Source organism: Camelus dromedarius, chromosome 5 (genome assembly GCF_036321535.1).
Source record: "Camelus dromedarius isolate mCamDro1 chromosome 5, mCamDro1.pat, whole genome shotgun sequence".
Classification (NCBI taxonomy): Eukaryota; Metazoa; Chordata; class Mammalia; order Artiodactyla; family Camelidae; genus Camelus; species Camelus dromedarius.
In genome coordinates, this window is record NC_087440.1 from 47927626 (window position 1) to 47933691 (window position 6066).

The following is a 6066-nucleotide window of genomic DNA, read 5'->3' on the forward strand; positions in this document are numbered from 1 at the left end:
TCTGCAGTTGTTATGTCTGCTTTAGTTTTCTGGCCACAAAGTAGGTGGCTTAAAACAACAAAAATTTATTCTCTCATAGTTCTGGATGCCAAAATTCTGAAATCTAGGTGTTGGCAAGGTTTCAGTTCCTTCTGAAGGCTCTGAGGGAGAACCTGTTCCATGCCTTTTTCCTATCTTCTGGTGACTGCTGGCAATTCTTCATCCTCCTTGGCTGGTAGCTGTATAACTGTTAACTCTGCTTAATCGTCCCATGGCTTTCTCCTCTGTGTCCCTGTGACTTCTCCATTTCTGTCTCTTACAAAGACATTTGTACTGGATTTAGGACTCACCCTAAATCTAAGATGATTTAATCATGAGACTCAATTTAATTACATCTACAAAGACACGATTTTCTTTAATTAATTAATTAATTAATTAAAGCACTGTCAGTTACAATGTCAATTTCTGGTGTACAGCACAATGTCCCAGTCATGCATTTACATACATATATTCATTTTCGTATTTTTCATTAAAGGTTATTACAAGATATTGAACATATTTCCCTGTGCTATGCAGCAGAAATGTTTTAAAAATATATTCTTATATATAGTAGCTGACATTTGTAAATCTCAAACTCCCAAATTTATCCCTTCCCATCTCCTTTCTCTGGTAACCATAAGATTGTTTACTATGTCTGCGAGTCTGTTTATGTTTTGTAGATGAGTTCATGGTGTCCCTTTCTTTTCTTTTCTTTTTCTTTTTTAGATTCTACACATAAGTGATATCATATGGTATTTTTCTTTCTCTTTCTGGCTTACCTCACTTAGAATGACGGTCTCTAGGTCCATCCATATTGGTGCAAATGGCATTTACAAAGATGCAATTTTCAAATAAGGTAACATTCACATGTACCAGGGGTACAAGGACTTGGATATATCGTTTTGGGATCACTATTCAATCCATTTGAGTTTTGGAGTAACCTGTGAGATGGGTGGCAATGTCTCACATGAGTTTGTTAGGCTGGAATCACTTAGACAGCAGAGTGGAAAGCAGGACACCAGCCAAACCTCATTCTAAGACCAATGCTTTCTTCTATGCCGCAGCCTCTCGACACATTGTTTTTGCTCACATAATCATCTCGTCTTTTAAAAAGAAGATGATGCATGTTTAAACATTGTTCATAAATTTTACAAAGTTGTATATTTTATCAGCGTCATATTTAATTCTTCAAAATAAAGTGATTCTTGTTAGTAAGCTATCTCTAACAAGATTCCTCAGCTTCTCAGAAACAAATGGAAATTGAGAGAAACCAAAGTATATTTTCCTCAAGTATATTTTTCCTTCAGCTCTTTTTTTAAACTCCTGAATCTAATCTTTCGTTTATACTGCTCTCCTTCTGCTCACTCTCATCCCATTTCCTGATCCCTGGGGTTCAGCCAGTGATGAGCACTCTCAAAGAAGCCCAGGGAAGGCATTCTGGTTCTGTCTACAAGTCCCTTTTCTTGGCATTCTGTGTAAATAATCAAGGATGCACCTGTCCCATTACAGACCAAGGAGCAGGGCCATGATGCATGTTAGGCTTTTGGTTTTTAAGAGCATCTGTTTTGTGGATGGGTCCTATTGAGGGCAGACCACAGAGAGCATGAGGTAACATGTGAATAAGTTTGCTGCAAGGCATGACATGTGGCAGTAATTTGCCTGATTGACCTAGGAAGTCTTGACTACTTTTCTCATGCTTATAAAGATTTGGAATATGCTGCAATCCCACAAAATTCAACCATTTCAATTTACATTGAGTCAGTTGTATAAATTCATCATATATAGGAAGGATATGACAATTGTTTGGTTTTCTAAACCAATTCTTGATTAAAATATTCTTTACATTCCCATATTACTGAGCACTTATCTCATATTAATCTGAGTTCATTGCTCAAAAGGGGTTAAAAAGTAAATAATATGCCTTTAAAAAATAAAACTAGTCTGTAAAAATATCTGAGCATGTTATTTTTTTTCAAATGTGATGCCCACTCCTGTCCATGTTCTACCTTCACAATAAGAATTTTTTTTGTGAAGTCTACATTTTCCAAGAAGTCCTAAATTCCAGACTTCTTTGACTTCCTACTCTCCTCAAATTGATTAGCAATTGGTTTGTACCCTACAATTTCATTTTTTAGCATTTGGCATGAACAGTATAATTTTGAGTGCTTATATCTTACCTTGTCACCAGAATATAAGTTCCAGAACCTAGTACTTACCCTGATACCTGCAAATAACCAGCTGAACATGCCCAAATATTGAGCTACGACTCATGCAAAGTACAGCCTAAATTTATTGTAAGTCTAGAGCTGACAGAAGTCAAATTTCTTATTATATTACATAACACTTAATATTACTGAGGGTTTGCTGTGTACCAGGCACTGTTCCAAATGCCTTTTCTGTATTCACATCAGTCTGTGGAAAGTTTGAAGACTGATTTGTTGGGAAATTAGAGCAGCATTGCCATTCTCTTAAGGAATATAATTTTCATCAAAGCTTTGGTTGATATCACTTTCTGGAGAATATTATTGCTCTTAATGCAAAGTCAGGACCAACTTGACTTCCATCTTCACCTTCCTCTTCCACTCTGTCCCATTTCAGTGTTTTCAAAAACTCCCATTTGTTGTCGGTGCCCATTCAAATCAATTTGAATAAATGAGGCTGTTGATTAATTTTGTCAACAAGTGAAGAAGGAATTGAGTGATTATATTCTTTTACTATTTTTTTTTGCACTAACAAACATTCTTGGCAGTTGATTTGAAAATATTAAACTTGCCAGTATTATAGGTAAATTTAGGAGTGAAAGAAGTCCCAACTTCAATTTCTTTAGTTTGGCTTTTCCATGAGGAGTTTTTGCGGGAGAACTAAGCCTTTAATACCATTTGGACCAGTCTTGTCCTTAACTGTCACTAAAAATTTCCTACTCCTAGGAATCCAGATATCTACCAGTCTTTTATATTATCTTCCTCAATGACCAGCATTCTTAGTACTCTAGATAGAGATTTTGGAAGCTAACCTAAGATAGAAGCTTGGGAGACTTTGTTTGATTGGGTATTCATGCATTTGGGCATGTAGGCCCCATACATCTGTAGCTAAAGAGTGATTCTGATTCAATTATCTCTCATATTCAGGAGTTAAAGATATAAAATCTTTAACCTCACATTGCTTACTTTCTCTCTTGTCTCTCCCTGACCCTCAGTTTCACTGTCAGGGACGTTAGTTCTATGGAATCCTACTGCTGCAGCCTTTGTAGCAGACCAGGACCTTCCACCATAGCATCTGTTAGGGGTTAATGTTTGTGTTCCCCCAAATTCATATAATGAAGCCCTAACCCCAGTGTGATGGTATTTGGAGGTGGAGCCCTAGGGTGGTGATTAGGTTTAGATGAGGTCATGAGGGTGGGGCCCTTGTGATGGAATTAGTTCCTTGAGAGGAAGAGATCATAGAGCCTGCTTCCCCTCTTTCCCATGGGAGGACACAGCAAGAGGATAGCTGTATGTAAGGCAAGAAGAGAGCTCTGTCCAGGAACCTGACAATACTGGCACCTTGATCTCAGGCTTCCTAGCCTCCAGAACTGTGAGAAATAAATGTTGTTTAAGCCACCTAGTCCAAGATATTTTGTTATAGCATCCTGAGCAGACTAAGATAGTTTCCATTTTGATGATTTATGTTTTCAATACCATTTGTTCCTTGCATACACCATCCAGTTTTTCTTGTCTTACAGTGTTTTACCTCCATTAGGATGTCCAATACCAGAGTCAAAGGCATCTGGAGAATTTGTCATCTCTGATTCACATAAAAATAATTTTCTGTCTATGAAAAGTTTTCATAGTGTTTCTCAAAATTCAATTATGATCATTTTTTGGTGGTAGAGTAGAAATATTAACCCAGTCCAGAGCTGTTTCATTTTGGTTAAAGTCTCTTTGACTCAGTGAAACAGATTTCAGTACCTCTTGGCAAGTACAAAACCTAACAGGACCGCACAGAAAGATGTTAGAGTTTTTCTCTGAAACTTTGGTGTTTTCCAGTTTGTTTTTTAAATTTTTGTTGCCTTTGAAATAGGTTTTTTACTTAACAAATGGCTATTTGACATAGAGTTGTTTCAAGTCAGCTACCTTTACTCCCATTAAAGGTTTTTACATGGAAACCTCCTAAATTAGCCAAGTTCCTTGTATTTAAGATTATAATGTCTTCTGAAACCTGTCTCTATATTATTCGTATACTTATAGAGTTGTCATATCCTATACAGATGAAATTATGTTTCAGGAGCTGAAAAGCACAAAACAGAAGAAAATTTCATATCTGAAAGAAAGAACACAGAGAACTATCATGGAGACATGTACTTTTGTTGCTAATACTGTGATCCTGTGAAATGGCAACACCTTAAATAGATTTATTCTTTCAATGCTTCATTTAGAAGAGTTGCCCCATTGTGACATGGAATAAACTAACATCAGAAATTTCTATAACACTTAATAGAGATTAAAATGTCTATCATGAAACTTCAACAGTATTTAAACAGTAATTTGAAGCTGTTTACTCAGTACACAGCTCAAAAATATCTTAACAGCTCTGGCTGAAGAATACTGACAACAGGGAAGAGGGCAAAAATTCCACCAGCTTAAATACTTTATCACTTATGTAACCTGTTTTGAATCTAAATATGGGAGAAATGTCTGGGTCTTTTAAAAAATTAAAATTTTACTATTGTATTATTATATTTTAATAAACTTCATGTCATTTGTGGTGGGAATTGGTAGGCGAAAGCTCTGACAGTCACTAGGGGGACCAGGTCATGTAGGACATATTGTAAGGACTTTGGCTTTTCTGTTGGGTGTGATGGGGAGCTATTGAATGATTCTGAGAAGAGGAGTGGCACAAACGGACCCATTTTCACAGGATCCCTCTGGCTGCTATATTGAACATGCAGAGCAGGAGGGCAAAGTAGTAGAGAGACCAGTTGGAGGCTATTGGCAATAATCCAAATGAGAAAATGGGAGGAATTAATTTTTCTCCTGAGATGAAAACAGGCATAGATGGGAGGGGGACAGAGAGTAGAAAGAGCAAGTATAAGGAGAGGGGCTGTTTGGACACATGGCCAATGGAAGTTTCCCATTGTGGGGTGGATATGGGACTTTTAAGAAGGTGAATGTCAAATATTGCCTTTGAAATTGTTGCCGCATTTCTGTTTCTGCTTCAGATTTCACATCAAGCCTATTTTATTCACAAATGTAGAAGTGTGTCTCTGTCTCTGTCTCTGTCTTTATTCTAGAAAAGCTGTGACTGTCATAACTGGGTTGGCACATAGAACACAAGATACTTACAGTAGCAGGAACTTGAATCAAACATAATCAGGAGAATGAAAACCATGAGAGTTGATAGAAGTCTTGGGGAAGGCTTTGGATCTTCAAAATGGATTAAAGATTTGAGCAAGTCTTATCTAACTGCAAGAGGCTTGAAACTTCCAGCTGACTTCTGACCTAGGACAAGTCTAGAGATTAAAATTTTTGAGCTTCCCCTTATAGAAATGATGAATAATACAGGGACTCTTAGAGGGAAATAACAGGAAAAAAAAGGTTTGTACTTCAGTATTATTTCAGATGGAAGAGAGAGATGGTAGATTCAGTAAAGCAGCATGAGACTGGAGTGATTGATAGACGAGAACCAACGTTGCGCGTTGTGGCAGTCTGCTGGTTTTCCACGCAGTTCCACATTTCCACTTTATATTCCTAGAATCCTAATTTTTATTGTACAGTGAAAATACTGTATTTCCTGTTTCCTCTCCTCATTATGTAGCAAGGCTTGACCCAGTTTTTTCCAGTGAGGAGTAAGTAGAAGTTGGATGGAAGTTGTTGACAGAATGAGAAGGAGCCTTAAAAGTGAGCAGCTGGCTGCGATGAGTCCTCCCTCCCCTCTATTTTTATCTCCAGGAGGTTGGAAATACTATGATGGCTGGAGCTTCAGCAGTCATTTTGGACCATTACATGCCCTTGAAAATGAATAGTAATTGCTAGGATGATGGAGCAAAAAATAGGAATAGCCCTGGGCTTC

General features: G+C 37.4%; 1 pseudogene; it reads right to left on the reverse strand.

Annotated features, from left to right (window-relative positions):
* Positions 1-2346: 2346 nt before the first annotated feature.
* On the reverse strand, positions 2347-2996 carry LOC116153374 (vasculin-like; annotated as a pseudogene).
* Between the last annotated feature and the right edge of the window lie 3070 nt (positions 2997-6066).